Genomic DNA, 21,469 nt, shown 5'->3' with positions numbered 1-21,469 from the left:
GTAACTATGGCTGAACATCTGTGTATTCTGCGGGAAGTTAAGGGGAGTGGTATTTTGTTTGGGGAACTGGGAGGGAATCAAATGCTTCCTCACAAAACATTAATGGAGCACCTACTATGTGCCAGGTGCTATCTTAGAGACTGGAGATAGAGTGGAGAACAAAATAGACAAAACATCCTGCCCTCACTGAGCTTAGATTCTAACGGAGGGGACAGAAAATCAGTGAAATAAATGGCACACTATATAGTACATTAAAAGATGATAAAGGTAATAAATATCTGCATGTGATGGTGTCTAAAATTGAAGAAGGCTGTGTGTGATAAACAGAGAACAGAGGATTAAGCAAAAATTAAGCACCTTGGAATAGAAAAAGAACAAAATTTTCCTTTTTGTCCACCTTCTGTTCAGCTTCTGGCCTCTATTCTAACTTCTACATTCCCGATAATGGGCACACTTTCATCACAGACTCTCCCTATGCACCACTGTGGCCAGGGACAGCGGCAGCAGTCTCAGTGATCAGGCAGCTGTCTGTCGTTTGCCCGACTCCGTGACTTCTAGAAGAACACCCCGTCAAGGCCCGTGTGCACCTTGCTTGGCACTGGCAGCCACTGTTGACTGCAAACTGCTTTTATTCTCCCTTGGCTAGCATTTCTCTCTCTTTTTTTTTTTTTCTCCTTTTTATATTTTTGGGCTGAAATTCTATATTTAATGAATATTATTTAATTGTTCTTTTTTACCACCTGGATTTTTTTTAATTAACAATTTCATAAAATTTTTTTCAACTGGGTAAATGTTCAACTTTAAAACAAACTCTCCACTTGGCAAGTCCATTTTCTAGGTTAATCTCATTAGTAAGTCTAGATAAGGAGTAATATTTGTGTCAAAGAAAGGAAGTCAGCATGCTCCAGTATCTTAAGAAAATTACCTTTTCTGAAAGCACATTGGCCTCTATCTAATCGCCATAAGACACTCTTTTTTTTTTTCTAGACAACCAAACATAAACTGGCTGATCTCTTGAAAAAAATAACTCAAGGGTTAGAGAAGGAGGTTAGAGTTTAAGTAAAACAAAACAACTTGAAGAACACTTAATCATCCATGTTACCAGTAATCTGAATAGACAGGAAATATATGAACGTATCATCCAGACTCACATAGTAGAACTAAAGGCCAATATTTAGGAATACATAATTTCTTGGGTAAAAGTCAAAGCTCAAATTCCAAGCCAAATTGCACTGCACATGGCATGATTCGTTATGGAGTTGATAGGGGAGTAAAAGGTGGCGTGCCAATAAAGACCTGAAACTTCATTTTAAGGAACCTTGTGCCACAGAGAGTGAGGAGCAAAGACAATAGATAAAGTTGTGATGCTTGGCTGTGAATTTCCCTGTGTTGTTTTTTAAGATGCCTGTTGGCTGAGTCAGAGTGGAGAGTGACAGCTAGCAACTTGATGGGGTAGGGGGTGGCTATGCACGCTGAGACAAACAAAAAGAAAAAAAGGGTACAGATTCTAGAACGGATGTGAGCTGCTGGAACAACCCCATGAGATTCAACAGGGTCCTGACAACCCTCGTAACTAACCTGCCCTCGGTGGTGCAGGGAAAAGGAGGGCTTCTGTCTTTGTTACGGTTAGCTTCTTACTCTCTTCTCTCCTTCCCTGTGCTCACAGGCACTTCCCAGAGGCCTGTGTCATGGTGTGTGTTACGCTGAAAACAGAAGTGAAAACTTACTGTGCTTGCTTCGGCAGCACATATACTAAAATTGGAACGATACAGAGAAGATTAGCATGGCCCCTGCACAAGGATGACACGCAAATTCGTGAAGCGTTCCATATTTTTTTATAAACCAATATTACTGCAATAAACAAAAAACAAAAAACAAAAAAGTGAAAACTTACTAATGGATTGTAGTGGTAATAGTAGTAGTCGTGATATTAAAAGCAAATATTTATATTGTGTCTCCAATCTTCCAGTCACTGTTCTAATTACATGTATTAACACATCTAATCCTCACAGCTACACCATGAAGTCAGTACAGTTTTCATCCCCATTTTTTAGATGAGGAAACCTGAGCCACAGAGGAGTTAAAAGACGTCCTCAAGGGCGCACAACAAGAGTCAAACAGCTGGAGTGGGAAATTTAGGATCATAGAAATGTCCAACCTCTGCCCTCCTGGCTGTTCACTCAATTTCCACTCAGGGGCAGACAGGGTACTTGAAGACAAGCTGTGTAACCCAGGTGACCTCCAGAGCACTGTCTTGTCACTCCCCTGCCCTCACACACCGTAACCCGCTCTCAGTCTCTAAGGTCAAATGGTGACATCTGGATGGGAAATACCAGGGCCTGGGAGAGTTCATGAGGGTACACTGAAGGGGAGAGCTGGAGTGGACATGGCAGCCACCAAGGACAAGGAGAAAACCAGAGCTATTGGACGGCAAAGAAACACCACTTAAAACGTGGCTAACGTGCCAGGAAAAGAATACTGAAATCTAATATTCATGAGGACTCGTATATTGTAAGCCCCAAGTCAGGACACATGGTGTGAAACAAAGTCTGAAAAAGGAGCAGAAAATTTAGAATTGGGACTATCCCCAAGTTCACTGACATACCAGATACTGACGCTGTTTTCAAGTCACTTGCTGAATGTTGGACTGCATTCAGCTGAGGAACAGGGACACCTTAAAGGCGCGTGTGCCCACACCTGTGGGTGTGGAACCTTAGGTTCCAGACGGATCTGCAGTTACCCAAACAAACAAACAACACTTGTCGAGAACTGCTGACAGACCAGAACACTGCTGTGACACAGACATCTTTCGTTTGATATCATACACTATTTGACATCAAGCATTCCATCACCCCTGCCGCACCTCTGCATAAGTGTAGAGAAAGCAAACACCAAAACCCAAAATACTTGCCTCATATTCATGGCACACATCTCTCCGGCTTTCCGGAACCTTCTGAAGGTTCTTTAATTAATTACAACAGAACAATAATCCTGACTGACCTCCGTCCCCTACAACTGCCTGAGGCTTCCGCAGGCTGCTTTCTGGATAGCTTTGTCTTCCGATAATAAGAGACACTTCAAAAGAAATGTCCCCTCTGACATGGAGAAGAGCCAGGGGAAATTCCCTTCAGAACGTCTCCCATAAATGCTTCCATTTCCTGAAACAGGAACAGGAGGCCACAAAAATGAACTCTCGGATGAGGCACTGTGGTAGCGTTTGTCACAATGTATTACAGTCATTTATTGTGATTTTCAGTTTCGCCTACAAGGGACTCGGTTTTAGCCAGCACTTTACAGAGTATCAGGTACGCAATAGGTACTCTCTCAATTTTTATTGAAAGGGATGAATGAATTTACTGCTTCTGACAAGAAAAGGGAACTTTAAGCTCAAGTGAAACACACACACACAAGGTATAAAACCAAAATAAATTTTTTTGGAGGAAGATTGGCCCTGAGCTAACATCTGTTGTCAATCTTCCTCTTTTTCTTTTTTCTCCCCAAAGCCCCAGTACATAGTTGTATATCCTAGTTGTAGGTCCTTCTAGTTCTTCTATGTGGAACACCGTCTCAGCATGGCTTGATGAGCGGTGGGTAGGTCCTCACCCAGGATCCAAACAGGCAAACCCCAGGCCTCCATAGCAAACTTGCAAGCTATGCCACCAGTCTGGCCCCAAAATAAATTTTTTACTTTTTTTATTATAAAGAAAATCAAATTACTAAACACAATAATTCCCACAGTTATAACGATGTTTTTTTCTACAGTCTCTTCCCCCTTCATTCCCTCAAAAAAAAATCTGGCTGATAGCTTTTTAAATTTGCTTTTGCTATCAATAAAATACTTTTTCCGGGAAAGCTACAGTATGACTCTTCTTCCACAGGGATAGGAGACTTTCAATGGGTGCTTACGGATGATATCTAACCATGACGATAATGCTATCGGGATCATTTGCTCCAGCAGAAGAAAAGGGAGATGACAACACAAAGCAGCCTAGAGCTCCAAGCTTAGTGGATACGAACATAATTAGTAAGGCACTGAGGTTGCTTGTCGACCGCAGGGCTTAGAAACACAAGAACTAATGTCAGAAACCTGAAAAGCTCCTTTAGAAGGGTAAGGCACGTGAGAAAAATCCTCCATGAGGCAGAATTGCAGAAAATTGTTGCAGAAAACAATTGCAAAGATGCTAGGATATACGAACTTCAGCGCTTCCTAAAAACCACCGCTCGTTGGGGTAGCTGGGTCTCCTGCAGGCAGCAACGACTGATTTGGTGGGTTTGGCCCAATTGCTGTCGGACAGGGACAAGGGTGAATCTAAGCCTAGTATAATTTGGGGGGTGCCAAATGGTGATCTCCAAAATCTACCCCCTGAAAGCCTGGCACAGTATCAAGAAGTCCACCATTAGAATCACTGTGGGTTTAGACATAGGATGCGGAAAACCTCTGTTGCTTTGCAAATTCCCAAGAGTAGAAACACGTTAACTTGTTTCCAGAGTAGTGTGTCAGTTCCCAAGCAGAAACTAAGTTGCTGCAGCTATTGGACAAGACAGCCATTTTCTGAAAGAAGAGAGAGAATGTTCCAAGTACAGAGCACACAGCTGTGCCCAAGACGGCAGGAGGCAGGAGAGGGAGGCTGGAGTGGGAGCTGGCATAATGCAAGTTGTTTATTCAGTCAACAAATGTGACTCAGTGTCTACGTGCCAAGCACTCCTCTAGGCACTGGATATACATAAGGAACAAAACAAACAAAGATTCTGGCCCTCAGGTTGCTTATAACCACGGATAAATAAAGACAGACATTTTTTTGTGTGTGTGTGAGGAGGACTAGCCCTGAGTTAACATCTGATGCCAATCCCCCGCTTTTTTCTTGAGGAAGAGTGGCCCTGAGCTAACATCCATGCCCATCTGCCTCCACTTTATATGGGACGCCGCCACAGCATGGCTTACCATGCAGTGTGTTGGTGCACGCCCAGGATCTGAACCTGCGAACCCTGGGCCGCTGAAGCAGAGCGTGCGCACATAACTGCTTGCGCCACCAGGCCGGCCCCAAGACAGAACTTTTTGACATAGTTATTTCCCTTTGGCTGGAGCAACACCATGATCTGGAAGTCCTTGACAGAGAATATCAATAATAGCAAAGTCATAAGTAAACTTGATCCCACTTAAGCCAACAGTAGTCTGTTAGCTGTGTATTATTCCTGTTTCACCAAAGAGGAAACTGAGGTTCAAGTCCTTGCGAAGATTACACAGCCAGCGGGGACTGAGCTGGAATGACATCTCAGGACTTGGTGACCAGAGGGGCAGCCCAGGATAGAATATGGACTCTGGAGTCAACAGAGCTAGATCCGAGTTCTGGCTCTGCTGCTCAGGTGACCTTGCACAATTTACATGTTTTCTACTTCACTCAGTGTCCTGGTGTGCATAGTTGGGATGATAAAACCTTCTTCAAAGGGTTAAGATAAAGCTAACATGAAAAACCTAAGTAGAATACTTAGAACAATTCCTGGTATGTAGTAGGTGCTCAATAAATGATAGCTATCATAACAACAACAATTAATCCATGTTCTTTTCCTTTTCCATTAACTCACACCTGTCACCTGGATTGAATGTCTACCTGAGGCCACAGGGTCCCCACCCCAACCCAGACCATCTCCTTCTGCTCCTGTAATCTGTAGTCGCAGGAATGTACTCAAAGATGCCCCAGCCATGGAGCTTCCTTGCTCCCATTCCACAGGCAAAGGGAATTACACAACATCAGCTTGTCTAGTGTGCTTTTTGTAGGCCATTTTTGAAAGCTTGTCCCTTTGAACACACAGAAGTCAGGATATGCAAAATTAAGGCTCCCAGTGTAACCATAACTCACTCAAAATGCACATCGAGGCATAAATTTCACCAGAAGTACAATAACATAAAACACTGAGCATACAGAGTGAGAGAAGTTAAGACTGTTGCTGAAGTCATAAATTTGAATTTCCTGACTTGGGTGCCTTTTCATCGTCACCCATGATACTGCATTAACATAGCATTCACACTGGAAATTGCAACATAATTCAGAGGCTGTTGTCCCTATGACTGAGGTAGTTTTCTCTATAGGGATCTCTCTTCCAACATTCACAAGGATTTCAAGAAAAGAACCCTGAGAAGAAATATTAGTCACCTGAGGAATGCAGCTAAATCCACCCAGCATGAAAGGATTTAGCTACATTTGTTTTCTAGTAAGCCCTGGAAGCAAGCAATCTCTTTCCTAAGTGCTACATCCCTAAGAGAAGGCGGCTTACCCAGTCCCTGCCATTATCTGAATCTTTCGTCTGGGCCCTGAGGGAGTGTGGGCTATAGATGCCTTGTCTCCTCATCTGGGATGGGAAAGGTCAAATAAATGGGGGCCAAATAAATCAGTGCACACAAGTTGATAATTTGTGCATTTACAGCGGAAATCAATCCAACATTCCTGCAAGATGTGGAAGTCAGAGTGCGAATTACACCCACTGGTCCTCATGGTTCACAAACTGGCCGAGACCCACAGGATCAAGGGACCTCGAGCAAGTCACCACTCAGTGCCAGCTGCCCTTCTGCCTGAGCCTGGGTGCCCTGTAAAAGGGGGTCTAATGATAACAATACTTTATCTTCATCAAGGGAGGAGACTGCAGGAACTCTTAAGGTCCCATCCACTCTGTGATCAAATATTCTTTGATCGTAAAGTCTAATCTTAACATCCTTTTTGCACAGATTGTATTCTGAGACTAATACCTTCCCTAAAGCTTCATGATTCGTCATCTGGAGTGTTCTTGTCTCAGAGAAGGCACACGCTTCCTCCATAGGGAACCTGCTTATTTCTCTCCAGAAAAGAGCCTTTCCAAGAACTATTAGCAATCAAGACAGTCAACAGGTGCTCAGGTGATACTCATTGTGCTTCCCTCACATCTCCTTCCTTCTCGGGTTATTGCAAGATTTAAACAAGAAAGTGTATAGAAGATAATAACAACAATAAACAAACACATAGGGACAGAGATTGGATTGGTGGTTACCAGGGGGGGAGGGAGTAGGGTGAAAGGGATAATTTGGTACATGTGTGTGGTGATGGGTTGTAATTAGTATTTTGGTGGTGAACATGATGTAATCTATGCAGAAATAGAAGTACAATGATGTACACCTGAAATTTTTACAATGTTATAAACCAATGTTACTGCAATAAACAAAAAAAAAATAAAAAAAAAAATAAAAAAAAAGAAAGTGTATAGAAAGTGTCTGCCACGTAGGAGAGGCTCAACAAATGTCAATTTCATTTAAGTTACCTACACCAGGTAATTAGTGCCCTCCCTACCAGGGTGGAGAGCTCCCTTGCACCTTGATCTCTATACTTCCCTCTCCATACAGAGCATGGCCAGAGGATTGCCATGCTATACCTTGGGCTTCCTCTGCTCAGGTACAAGCTAATCCTCAGAGGACGTCCAGAATCTAACTCTGGTAATAGTCACTCCAGTTACTTTTGGACATTTCCTCTTTCATTTCAGTAACCAGAACACAAAATCCAATCAAGAGGTACTTTTGGTCTTCCTTGCTGTGCACTCCTGATGGAGTGCACCCTTGGTTTTCATATTCCCTTCCATGGCTATCACACATCTGTGCTTCTCATATAATAAAAAAGATGAGACAATTGAATGCTGGTCTTTTCTCCAAGTTGCACCTGCCTGAGGACTGGGGCTGCTAAGTACATTACGAAGTCAAGGAGAGTTCAATCTCTGATATCTCATCCATCACGCATCCTGCGCATTACCAAGCTCTGTGATCCTTCCTCTCCAGTGTTTTTTTCTGGTCCACCCCCTCCTTCCCATTTCCACTGCTCTGCCCCTAGGCCGGTCATAAGAGACTTGCTTTTGGCCTTTTCCCCATCTTTTCACATACAGTGTTGTGACTCAAAATGCTCTACTTTAAACTTTTGTTTCTGGTCATGATACAACTCTTATTCAGAACCTGGCAGAGGCTCTTTATTTCCCCTCATGTCAAATTCTGACTCCTACTCAAGTTCTGCGAGGGTCTTCACTAGAGATAGTCTCCTCCCCAAGGATTGAGAACTCTGAAAGCTAGAGGCAAGAATGTCAAGGGGTGACTTAATAGCCATCTTTGAACACTTAGCTACTTCTTGTATGAAGGAAGACATAAGAAGAAGAAAGTTTAAATAACCATAAGAATGCCTTTAGTTGAAATAACAAGTGTCTTGACATGCAGATCTAGCTTATGTCCTACCAGTTCCACAGGGATTTCTTAAACCTCCAGTTCTCTCCATGAAAACTTCCCTTCATTTGACCTCACAGCCCTTTTCTGCACCATTTATTTTAAATTAGTCTGCCACTTGGCTTTCTGACAGCTCTTGTATTGTTGCTTTGCACATCATTTACCTTGTTCAACATGTGCGTCGCCCCTCTTCCAGGCAATTTTTGTCTTATGAAACCTTTTCAAAGCATTTGAACTGCTGCTGACTCTCACCATTTCAAAATTCCTTCCATTGAATTCTGTCACTGTGAACTTGCCCAATTGTCTTTAACCCTCTGTCATTCCCCTACCTACAGCCTAAAAGCTTGTGTACCTGAAGTGTGCTCTTATTAGTTAAAATTATTTTATGGTCCTATGCAAGGCAAGTTTAAATTTAAAGGTTGTGGGATCTTTGGGAATCTGTTGACTATTGTAGACTATCTCTCCAAAGAATTGCACATACAAACAAAATTTGGCTTTCCTGAAGTCAGGAACAAAACTCTCTAGGATGAAATGAATCCCAGGAAATGAATGCCTGCTCTGACCCACTTCCTAGTAATCTCGTTCAAACTATAGACTGTTGATTCCCAAACTTATATCTTCCTTCAAGATCTCTCCCTTATGCTTCAAACACTCAAATTGATTGACCTCAACACTAAAATATGGTGTTTGACCCCATTCCTAATAAGTAAAATATTTTTCTTATATTACTTTAAGATTATTACTGATGCATCTTCCATATCTTAGCACTGTTTCTATACCTTAGGCCACAGATAATTAACCTAATCCTTCTCCCACATGATAGCCTTTCCCATATATGAAAACAGCTATAACAAACCCAGCTGCTTCAGTCTCTCTTCTTAAAACGAGTGTCCCCAGAACCCTCATCTTCGTCTGAATGAGTAATGACTTGTCAATATCTCTCTTAAAATTGGGACTACTACTGATCACAATATTCCACATAGGTTTTGACAGTGCAAAGTATGGTAGGACTCTATCATCTCTTGTGTTAGACACATAATGTCTTCAAATTACTCTGATCTTTCTCACTCATGATTCATATTGAGATGTTTAATGAACTCCAAAGTCTTTCCACAATTATTGCTACCAAAACACATTTCTCACATCCTGTATTTCTATAGTATGACTCTTTAAAAATTATCAAAATTCATCTTGGTGGTTCTAATAGCCAGTCTTCCAACAGCCGAAGTCATTTTTGAGTTTTTATTCAGTCATCCAAGCTAGTGCCCAAGTCCTGTGACATGCCATCAGAAACACCTTCCATTTTGATACTGATTCGTCAATCTCTTGGTACTAGCAATGACCTCCTCTAACTATACTACAGTTAAAACCAATTTGTCAACAGACATATAATGAAAGAATTTTTCAAATAGCTGGGGGCAAAGTAGATATACTGGAGACAAAAGTCACTTGGTTTATCAGTCAAGAAATTCTTTCCAAAAAAAGAAATGGTCTGGTTGTTCTTAGTGTTATTCCTACTATCACTGCTTCACATGAACTCAAAACATTGATCAGTCATCCCTAGAATTTAGAATTTAGTAAAAGATCTATTACAAGCTCACCAAACAGATTTCAGAAATTGCCTTTCCATCACTTGGATGATTCTAAAATTATTTGTCCATCTGTCAGTCTTCTGGGACCGTTCTTCTCATTCTCCATGAATTCTCAAAAATGTGGTCCATGGTTTTAAAATCTCATCTGCAAACGTTAGGGGAGGTTGGTTGAATTGTGCCCAGGACCACCCTGTACATTTCTTTGTGCCTTCCTGTGAATCTATAATTATTTCGAAACAAAAAATATGTTTAAAGAAGTCCCACTTGCAAATTTATCTCAATATAATAGAATACAGTGTGTCTGAACCTAAAGATTTAGATGTAATTTAAAAGTTAGGTGCCTTTTGAAGTAGCTCATCTATCTTGGGCCTTCGTTTCTTTTTTACCATGTTTGTTTTATTCTTTCTAGTTTGAAGATAATTTTCTTTATTGGAGAAGAGTGAACCTCGCAGGAGTACAACAGCTCAGTCTCCTGTCTGCCATCCATTCTCAACGCACCATGTCTACCCTTCCCCTGTTCTCTATTATCTGTTCATCACTAATTCCTGGCTGTCCCACTTCCCAATAACTTTTCTCTCCCTCTGGGTTATCCTCTTGATTCTGTTCTTTCTCAGTTCCATGCCATTACTTTACATTTGTTCTTGCATGTGTTCCTCCCTCTGCCTTCGCTCTGCATACTTTAAAAACTTGACTTCCTCTGAGACCTCCTTGGTGCTAAGCACACTGCCACATGCTTCTCAGATGCTTTGACCTACTATACTAACATTGTTATTACAGTGAAGAAAATTGCTACTCTTTTATTATCATTTTAGTAACTCTTGTGTAAGAGTTTTCTTTTTATTTTTTGAGCTTAAACTACTTATATACCAGAAAATTTCTCTGGCTTATATGGGGAAAGAGGAGATTTTAACATTTTGTCAGTGGGCCAATATTTAAGACCTCGTGGAAATGGTATTTGTGCCTCTGAAACCCCAAACTTCTTTATCTAGACCCTCTTAGATGCCTCTCCTTCTGAATGAAACTTTTTCACTTTTACTTCTGACTTCATCGTTCTCTCTCATCAGGGTCCTGTGATGCCCAGCTGGCACTCTTTCAAATGATTTTCACTTGAATTTGGGTGTAACCTGTTAGAAATGATCCATCACCCCATTCCTCAGCCCCACATGGAATATTCCAGAGACTTCTTTCTTAGCCAGACTTCTCCTGCTATGATTCCTGCTTTAGAGTGATTTCTCCCAAACATTCAACTGAAATCATTTAGTTCCACTCACGTCCCAGTTGGGATGCTGAATTCCTTATAATGTATACTGAGGAGAGTGTGAATGGAGGGTCTCTGATAGGCCTTTATCTGAACTCCTTAAGAGCTTGATACTAGAAAAATACAGATTAACACGTAGCAAGAAAATACATCCAGTCAAATATAATCCCGTCTGTACCTGCCAAAATCTTCACTCCGCTTTACCAACATCCTTGTAATAACATTGTTAAAGCGTTCTGACACTTCTTAGATAAGTGCTTCATTCAGCTCCCTGTCTCCCTTCAGAAGGAAACAGGAAAATTCCAAATACAGTCAGTCAGTTATCAAGGTCTTCTTATCCAGTATGTGAAGTATCCAGGCCCTTTGTTTCTCTTCCTTCTCCCTCTGACTACCTACATTTGGGATGTATTAGTTCCACTCTGTACCACCACTTCAGGGCACTTTGAGAGAAAAGAGACATAGATTGCCAGAAATGTTTTTATTTTACTTTTTATTAGCATGCCTAATAAAGAGCTGGGTGAGTGAGGTCTTTGGAACCAAGGAGCAAAATGAGGCTTGATGTTTCCAAGTAAATTTGACTTTAAAACACTTGGTTCCAAGATATCCTGACTTCACAACAATAGCTACCCTGACAGGGCCTCCTTCCTATAGAGATTGCTAAAGATTTCCTTTTTCTTTCTCTGCTGAGCCATTTTCTTGCTATTTTTTCTGTCAGAAAAGATAAACTATGCATAGTGAAGCAAAATTAGATATAATAAAGAAACAGTGCCATTGGCCTCTAAAATCCTTGAAATGTTGAGATACCTCCACCAGGATGCCCACCAAATTTCCATCTATCTCTTATTCTCTTCTAATTAAGGAATAAATGGAGGGGGGAAGAGGATAAATGAAAAAAAGACGTTTATTATATCTGATCCCCACCCCACACCACCAGTTTTGTGTGATTACGTGACTGTTGTCTGGTTTTTATGTAGAAGAGGAGATTTGACCTGCTTTTCGTTTAAAAAGACTTTGGAGGGTTATGAGAGCCAGGAAAACTAACTGTGTCTACCTCTGTTTCTTGACAGAAAATGTGTTTAGGTTTCCAAAGAAATGATTCACAGACAAACTTCGGAATACAATTTGTTTATAATGTGGAGCCTACCTAGGTCCCTTGACTTTTCTGACTGCAGCAGCCCTGCTAACCGAGAAACTCGGGCTCCAACGGTCCCAGTAGAACTGACTCTGAAAAGTTTTAAAGAGAAGTTAGCAATTGATTTAGGCAGTTAGTTCGAACACGCAGGCTAGGACATTGCTACATGTTGTATTACTTCCTATGGCACCTGGGACTTAGTTACTTTAAGTGCATAAATCAGCCTTCTGAGAAATATTATTCAGTTTCCTGAGCTTAGTTTAAGCTGAATTACAAGTGACCCTATAGAATTATTTTATTCCCCTTTTGCCTGAATTCTAGTGGAAAGGATTAAAAAAACCACATTGTCTGTTTTTATTGGCGTATTTCCTCTCACCACACCCCATTTTAATAACTTCGGCTCCTTAAATCTATATTCTCTACATAGCATTTTATAGAAATTTGCCAGATGTGTAAATGCCCAAAGTTAACTAGGCCCTCACTATTTCTACAGCAACTGGTGCATATACAGAAGATGTGATGGCCAGGCATTTTGTGACACCATCACTTTAACATACAGCTCTGGCCCTAGACTAGAAGCAAAGGAACATGTTTATTATTGATGGAGGCGGTGGAGAAAGGACTGGAGGTTGGAAAGGAACGACTCCAAAGTTGCCTGGAGAAATTATCGTGAGGAAAAACAAGATCCAGACATTTCGGAAAGGGAGCAGTCGGGGGGAGGGCAAGGAGGGTTAAGGATTAGGCAACGTTACGTCGGAATCATACAATTTTGAAAATACCAACAAAATACCAACACTTTGCGGTGGTGTTTGTTTTTCCATTTTAAATTACAAGATAAACATGAAAGTTTCTGAGGTTCACTATATTAGACTCTAAAGGAAGCAGTAAAGGAGAGGCGATAGCAGTAAAATGTCATCATAGAAAATTGAATTCCATTTGGTCCTTCTTCAATGCGCCCTTCCCTCCCACCATTAGTTCTAGATTCTCTGGCCCTGGAGTTGGGAGCCTTAATGCTTTCATTATGGAATTTCTGGCCACTAGGGGTGCACTGTGGCCTCATCAACAATGAGGTTTCTCCTTCATTTCAAACTAACAAAGTTGGAAGTCTCTAACGGAATATTTACTGGAAAAAAAAAAAACTTGCAAATTTACAAATTACCATGCACATAAAGCAACTGTAAAAAAAAAAAAGTTTATAAAGTGTTGGTTTCTAATTATGGTTTCTTAATATGGAGCCCAAAATAAGCATGGCTGATAACCATTGAAGGGTATCTGGGCTGTGAACCCTTTTCCACAACCCAAATATGACTGAGATGAATGTTAGAGCAGGTTTTCCACTTTTTTTTACCAGAAGGCATGTTACAGTTAGTGCTGCATCCAGATTTTGTGAAAATATCTGTTTCTCTCATCACATTTTAGACTTGGTTCTGGATTATGCTACTGAGCTACCCTTGGAGCTGCTGCCATAGAGAGACAACTCTGGACTACAGAGACCAGGCATCTGACCCCTGTGGTGTTTCTTAGACTTTATGTGTAATGAGGAAGGAATATCCAAATTCCCTGGGTCAGACTCAGATTTCTGGCATCTCTGAGTCCATAACTGAAAACAGGTAACACAACGATATGTAGAAAAAAGGATGAAAATCACAATCACTGAAGCCTCCACACACAACCCATACTCCATCGCATGTACTCCTTAAACCCACTTTACTGAGAGAACCCAACGATTTCTTCAGTTCCTGAGCCTCAGAGAAATCCATATTTCCTGCATTCAGATGGCAGATGTGGAGGTCTCCTTTTCCCCTTGATTATGCACTAATCCCCTCTTACTGATTCATCACTAGGAGAGCCAGTTCTTGGTACAACATCAATGGACAGAAGGAGAAAAAATGCACATCCTTTTCAGCTCGTGCTAGAGAATTTGCAATCACATTGCTTTTTCTCCCCTGAAATTAAAATAAACCAGAAAGAGAAAACCAGATAAATGAAGTCAAATGGTGATGATATCTCTCATCTTGGTGGACTACCTTCAGGGAATAATGAAATTCACACTGGAGACTTTCAAATGCACAATTTCTATTTGCGCAAGTCTTTATGCTCCTTGGAGCAACTAGTTTAGGGTTTGTTTGGAGTTTGTTTTTTCCCTTTTTTTGGAGAGAGTGCAGAGCTGGTCTAACAGTGATGTTATAAAACCCTGGAAAACACATAAAGCCTGAGAACTATAGCAATTAGAGATGGAGGAGACCCATTATATCATCCTTCTGGCCCAGGGGAATCAGTGGTAGATTCTTTCCTAGAATAGATTTTCTATTTCCTTATCCTGTTGACTTTCAAATGGCTCCAGGGATGGGGTTTCCACCACTTCCTTTACTACATGTTTCCCCAATCTCATAATTCTAGCTGTCATAATTTTTCAGGGTGTTTAGTCCAAATGTTCTTTTTCTAAAAACGATAACTACTCTCCTTTACTCAAAATAGTGTACACCTGTTAGAATGAGCCCTTCGCTGTTTTGAAGCTATAACAGTTTTCCATTTTTTCACCAGAACTCTTCTCTGATTCTGTCTCTCTCTAGAAGCCATTGTGGCTGCAGGTGGGGCAGAGTGCATGTAAAAGAAATCTTGGCAATTTGGCAAATGGAGTTTTAGCCTGTTTGAGCCATGATGTCTCAGCATTCCAACACTTCTCTCAATGTTTCAGGACTTACAGTGCCAGGCTGATATCTCCTTTCAGTGCCACATAGGGAGTGTGTACTTCCCATTGACATCCCTAGAATTTTGCAGTGCATAATCTCAACAAACCTACACAGTCCTATATAAAAAATACCCTTCCCTCATATTCATTAATGCCCCGTTCAAGTTTAGTATGCATGTGAATGTATATTGATGCGCATATGTGCCTGCATATGTTGGGATTATAATTAGAAAATTCTTAAGTATATTTTCCTCATAAGGGTCCTAGTAGAGTACAGGGCTGAGAGTCATGAGAAAATCATAAATCCTTCCTGTGTAGCCTCTTAATTTAACAGACAGACTGAGCTAGAAAAGTTAGAAGTTATGAGCCTAGAAGTAACTTACCCAGACAACAAAATCAGAAAAGAGCCCAAATATCCTCTCATAGGCCACTGCTCCTCTTCAGTTCTTGTTCTGAAGATCCACTTACTATGCCTTTGAGAGTCTTTCCCATTTTCTGGACCTCAGTTTTTACAAGTCTGAAACAAAGAAGTTAGTCAGGTAAGGGGTGGCAAATTGCTATCCACAGAATGACTTTTCTAACAGTGTTTACTTTTTTTTTTAAGTCAATAGACTTTTTTTAATATACCAATCTGGATTTTTAAACTCTAATGAATGTCACTTGATCGACTCTTCACATCCATTCTCACTCCCCCTCCATCTTCTAGCCCCATAGCTCCTGCTTTCCACTCTAAAGATATGTAACTCTGGGGTACAGCACCACCATCTCCTTCTCTTTAAGCTGGTTTTTCAATATTTGTTTCTGAAAGCACCCTGAATCAGTGGCTTCACTTGATAGACAAGAAGATCTGGCAACCCTTAGTCAAAACTCCCTCATGGCAACAATTAGCTGGAGCCCATAGTGGCTGTTCCCTTTCAATGGGCTGTGAACCCTCCAAGCTTGGCCCACTTCTGTCATTTGGCTACCTGTTTGCCCAATGTAGGGATTTTAGTCTGTGATTCTTGGGTAAATGACTACGTGTTGCATTATTTTATATACTCTATGGATGCATCACATGTGAATATGGCCCTGGGTAGGCATATTGTGATTCAATTGTCTACTCCATTAGGTCAAATAGCAAGTTTTTACTGACGTGACCAGGCTGTACTTTAAACTGACCAAACAGACTTGTGGTTTTGGCATTGTGAGAATGCTGCCTGAGTAAGGCTCTGCTGAACTTCGTGTAGAAATATGTGCCAAATTATATGCAAATTTGTATTTTTCATGGGAGCTGAGAGCTTTGGCACTTAGTTTTTATTTTTTTATACTAAGTATGTAGCATTGGCCAAGTTCTGTATGTTTAATCCTTTTAATCATTCAACGTAAATCATGCTCTCAGCCCCTTAATCATTCTTGTTATTCTTCTTTGAACTCCCTCCAGTTTCCTTGCATCCTTCATTGCATAAAGGAGAGTTTTTTAACAGGCCTGTCTCACTTCCAAGAATCTATCCTGTGATGGAAACAGTGGGGGTTCAGAAGATCCAGCGCCCTGAGAAAGTCCAGGGGAAATGCAAGGCTTGCTCCTGGGGAAGTCACACACATTCACAGGGCCATGAAGGACACCCGACCCACTTGTCAGCCACATCGGAGCCAGAAAGATAATTTTATATCCTTTTTCTCTTAAGTAGTACAGAGAAGGGTTTACATGATCACCTTTGGTAATATACACTACATTCTTGTATTGTGTATTTATTTATTTAGCATCTACTATGTGAATGAGAGAGTTCTTGCTGTTCCCATGGTAAGTACAGGGAGAGGAACAGCTAATGGGAATGACCCACTTGTCACATCTCTTAGGATCAGAGATTTATCTATCATCTATCAATTGCTTCCTCTTTAATCTGATTACAGTGGTGCTAGAGAATAGTGTCTCAGGGAAAAGCATAGGAAAAAAAGACCCTAGAGGAAGTGATGAAAAGAGAGGTTGATGGGGGCTGGTCCAGTGGCGTAGTGGTTAAGTTCACGTGCTCCACTTCAGCGGCCTGAGGTTCGTGGATTTGCATCCTGGGCACGGACCTACACACTGCTCATCAAGCCATGATGTGGTGGCATCCCACATGCAAAGTAGAGGAAGATTGGCACAAATGTTAGCTCAGGGACCATCTTTCTGACCAAAAAATAAAAAAGAAGTTGATGGAGTGTCTTAACATTTATCCACTTTTTCTTGTATCTGCCTTTTCTTCTCTCTACGCACCCTCTGCCTCCAACTAGAATACAAGCTCAAGAGGAACTTTGCCTTGCTCGTCAGTCTATTGCAAAAGCTAGAAAGGTGCCTGCCACATAATAAGCACTCAAGTGTTTGTAGAACAAATAAATAACCATCTTCAGCCTATCACTTCATGCTTTATAAGGGTAATTGATACTTCTTAATTTTATGTAAAGCATTATGCAAAACATAGCTTCAAGACAATTATTAAAAGCCTCACTTACTCTCCAATATACCTTTCAAATTGGATTTGTGCCTAAAAAATCCTCTCACACAGAAATTTAAAGCCACCGTTGTTCAAGGTCATTTAGTCTGACTGATGCATGAATCCCCTTTATTGGATGTTATTGGCCGTCGTGCCTGTTATCATTCAGCCTTTGCTTGAATACCTCTAGAAACAGAGAGCTCATTTCTCCCAGAGCAGCCGTCCTTGTGCATCTACGACTATTAGAATGCTCTTGCTTAAATTTGGCTAATATCTTTTTTTCTGTAGCCTCCCTCCATTGTCTTGGTTGTGAGAAGCAAATTAATCTTTCTTTCCTCTGCGCAATCCTTCAGGTATTTTGAGACTTTGACACGTCCCTTCTAAACTTTCTCTTCTGTATGTTAGATGTCCCTTGTTCCTTTCCACACATGGAAACATATAGCATAAATTCCAGCTTGGGGATCTTGCATGTATTCACCTTGAGGATTCAAACGTGAACAGCAGGAATGGACCAGCAGGGTATCTATTTATGGGAAGGACTAGAGAGCTTCATAGGGAAACCACTAAGTAACTAGCTAACCAACTACAAGTTATCCTTCAAGAGCCATGAGTCAGCATGAGAAAGAAGGAATGTTTAGGTGCACGGGCTCAGCTCATTCTGTGGATCCAGCTTTCTTCCCCCAGGAACTTGCACCAAACTCAGGGAGACAGAAGACTAAGACTTGAAGGTCAAGATCACAAAAATCTTTGGCCAACACTGAAAAACAAGGTACAATGTGACACTATTTTGAAACCTGGATGATGTTGTACCCCACATAAGATGGAGAAGTGGGGGAAAATATCATTTCATATTAGACTAGAAAAGACAGCATTAGCTCTACAGCAAGGCAGGAGTGAGGATGGAAAAGTGGTGGAGAAAACACCATCAGAGTGGCAGGTGATGTTGAAGGAACAGCTAGAGCAGGAAGATAAATGGTGCACTCAGAGAGACAGCTGAGCGGAGAGTTTCTGCCTCTGGCTCATGTGAGGTACCTCTAGGTAGGATTTGAGGAGGACTGGGGTTCTTATAAATCTGCTAAGAGAGAAGCTGTTTTCTTACTGTTAATCTTCCAGCATCAGGAAACATTATTATATGTAATAATGATCACAATATTTTCTATCTATTGAGTCTGTCTTATGGGCCAGGCACTGCAGTAACACTCGGGTGACTCATTTAATCCTTGCAATAATCCTGTGAGGTGGGTACAATTCTTATTCTCGTTTTACGTATGAGAAAATTAAGACTTAGAGAAACTGTCTTATCCAAAACACACAACTAGTAAATGACAGAGCTGTGAAACAAAGCTACTTTTACCTAATTTTTAATCCTGACATCTGAAATGATATAAAATTCTGCCTCTTAGTATAATTGCCTCATACACAACCCAAACTTCAATAGTAAAGTATTCATATTTGAGTTGAATATGTTTGGTGCCTTAACCAATGCTGTTTTTAAAGAAAAATGCTGAATTTACGTATATGTAGAACATCAAACAAAAAACTTATGCAGGGAAATGAAATTAGTTGATTTCTGCAGGAACTGTTCTTGTCAACGGTGACTACAGGATCATCCATCCTCTGTCAGTGAGTTAGAGGTGAGTGACCATTAGTTCTCATGTCAGTGCATCCATTTCAACTGCAGAACTAATGCTTCACAAGGGCTGTTGCTCTGAGGCAAACTCCTCTGCTCCGTATCAAGTCCGTAACGGTCAGGGGGCTGATGAACACTGTCCCATGTCTCATGTGTCCTTCACCACTTTCTATGTCCCTGGACACTCCCCTCAACAGAGAACTTTTCACTCTGGTCCAGTGAAAACTAGATCCTCCCGTGAGTAATTCTGGGGCATCCTGCTTTTAAAAACCTTTCATGGGACGTTAAAATACCTCACCTCACCGCCTTCAAGAAGTTGGCCTCAGGAATGAGAGCAAACTGTGTTGCATGAGCTGGACCAGTTGAGCAAATTATTTCTCCTGGCTAGAGCACATCTGACTTCCTTATTGGACTGAATGCATTTAGCAAAAGAAAACAATGTTTTAATTGCATGCTCCTCTTTGTAGCATGAAGATCATTGAAGACTCACCTTGTAAGCCGAGAGCAAACTCCAGTATACAAAACAAAGCGTTCTAGATATGCTGATACTTTTATGTGCCCAAGAAGGCAGCCTTTTACAACCCGAAGGTACTTGACTGCTAATGATCTTTGAAGTTAACAAGGTTTCTGAAAGCTTCTCAGCATTATTATTACTATTTATATTAATAGCATTAGTGATCTCTTTTTTTCTTCCAAGACTTAGCACTACTAATTGGCATCAGTATAAACAGAGGTATTAATGCTATCATGCAATGCGAGCAGAGCCAACTCTGGCAGCTTTGTGGGTTTAATATGGAAATGTTTGCTATCTAATGAGGACACAAAATGTTAATCTGCAGAACAAATTGTATTTATAGAGAAACTAATTATCATATGCAAATGTGACACACATCACTTGCAAAATTCCTGTTGCTGCCGGGCCAGCCCCTGTGACCTTTCTGAAATGCAGTACTTTGAAGCAGAAGCTAATGGATTCATGCACTGAGGCTGATTTCCTTCATTTTCATACAGAAATGAGGTAAATGGGAATGACTCCGGCTAGTGATAAACACAACAGAGCCCTCGCTGCCGTAGCTGTAAACTGCACTCTACTGAGCTCTTATCCTTTTCTTGAAAACTCAGAATTCTTCTGCAACTTTTGCTATATCTGAAAAGCCAGATAACAGATGACCGGAGTAAAGAAGGTTTTAACCCTATTAATAAAAGAATTACTAAAACTGCCGGCCCGGTGGTGCAAGCGGTTAAGTGCTCACACTTCGCTGGGTTCGCCAGTTCAGATCCCAGGCACGCACCAACACACCGCTTGTCGAGCCATGCTGTGGCAGCGTCCCATATAGAATGGAGGAAGATGGGCATGGATGTTAGCCAAGGGCCAATCTTCCTCAGAAACAAGAGGAGGATTGGCATCAGATGTTAGCTCAGGGCCAATCTTCCTCACCAAAAAAAAATCGATAAATAAATGCAGTCCTATTGGGTGAAAGCTATTTTGATGTTTTTCTTTTTCTCCTTTTCTTTCTTTCTCTTTCTTTCTTCCTTCCTTCCATCCTTCCTTCCTTCCTTCCTTCTCTCTTTCGCTTTCTCTCTCTCATTCTTTCTCTCTCTCCTGCTCACTCCTTTCCTTCCTTCTTTCTTTCTTTTATTGAAGTAACATTGGTTTATAACATTATATAAATTTCAGGTGTATAGCATTATATTTCAACTTCTGTATATACTATACCATATTCACCATCAGAAATATAGTTGCCATCCATCATCATACACAGGTGCCCCTTTACCCTTTTCACCTTCTCCCTACCCCCTTCCCCTCTGGTAACCACCAATCTGTTCTCTGTATTTATGTATTTGTTTGTTGTTGTTTTATTTTCCACATATGAGTGAAATTATATGGTATTTGGCTTTCTCCATCTGACTTATTTCCCTTAACATAATACCCTCAAGGTCCATTCATGTTGTCACAAATGGTGAGATTTCATCTTTTTTATGGCTGGGTAGTATTCCATTGTACGCATATACCACATCTTCTTTATCCATTCATCCGTCACTGGGCATTTAGGTTGTTGCCAAGTCTTGGCTATTGTGAATAATACTGTAATGAACATAAAGGTGCACATATCTTTTTGAATTAGTATTTTCATGTTCTTTGGGTAAATACCCAGAAATGGAATTGCTGGATCATATGATACTTATATTGCTAATTTCTCGAGGAAGCTTCATATTGTTTTCCATAGTGGTTACACCAAGTAAGTTATGCTCCAACCAACAGTGTATGATGATTCCCTTTTCTCCACATCCTCTCCAACACTTATTATTTCTTGTCTTTTTAATAATAGCCATTTTGACAGGTGTTAGGTGATATCTCATTGTGGTTTTGAATTTGCATTTCCCTAATAATTAGTGATGTTGAATGTCTTTTCATGTGACTGTTGGCCATCTGTGTGTCTTCTTTGGAAAAATGTCTATTCAGATCCTTTGCCCATTTTTTAATTGG

General features: G+C 40.8%; 1 non-coding gene across 1 annotated transcript; it reads left to right on the top strand.

Annotated features, from left to right (window-relative positions):
- The first annotated feature begins 1,728 nt into the window (after positions 1-1,728).
- On the top strand, positions 1,729-1,835 carry LOC147913348 (U6 spliceosomal RNA). The gene has a single exon (XR_015548892.1). It is a non-coding gene; the product is annotated as a U6 spliceosomal RNA (small nuclear RNA).
- The last annotated feature ends 19,634 nt before the right edge of the window (positions 1,836-21,469 follow it).

Source organism: Ceratotherium simum, chromosome 28, assembly GCF_057802395.1.
Source record: "Ceratotherium simum simum isolate JZ-2026a chromosome 28, ASM5780239v1, whole genome shotgun sequence".
In the NCBI taxonomy this organism is placed as follows: domain Eukaryota; kingdom Metazoa; phylum Chordata; class Mammalia; order Perissodactyla; family Rhinocerotidae; genus Ceratotherium; species Ceratotherium simum.
This window is presented reverse-complemented; position numbering and strand designations above follow the sequence as displayed.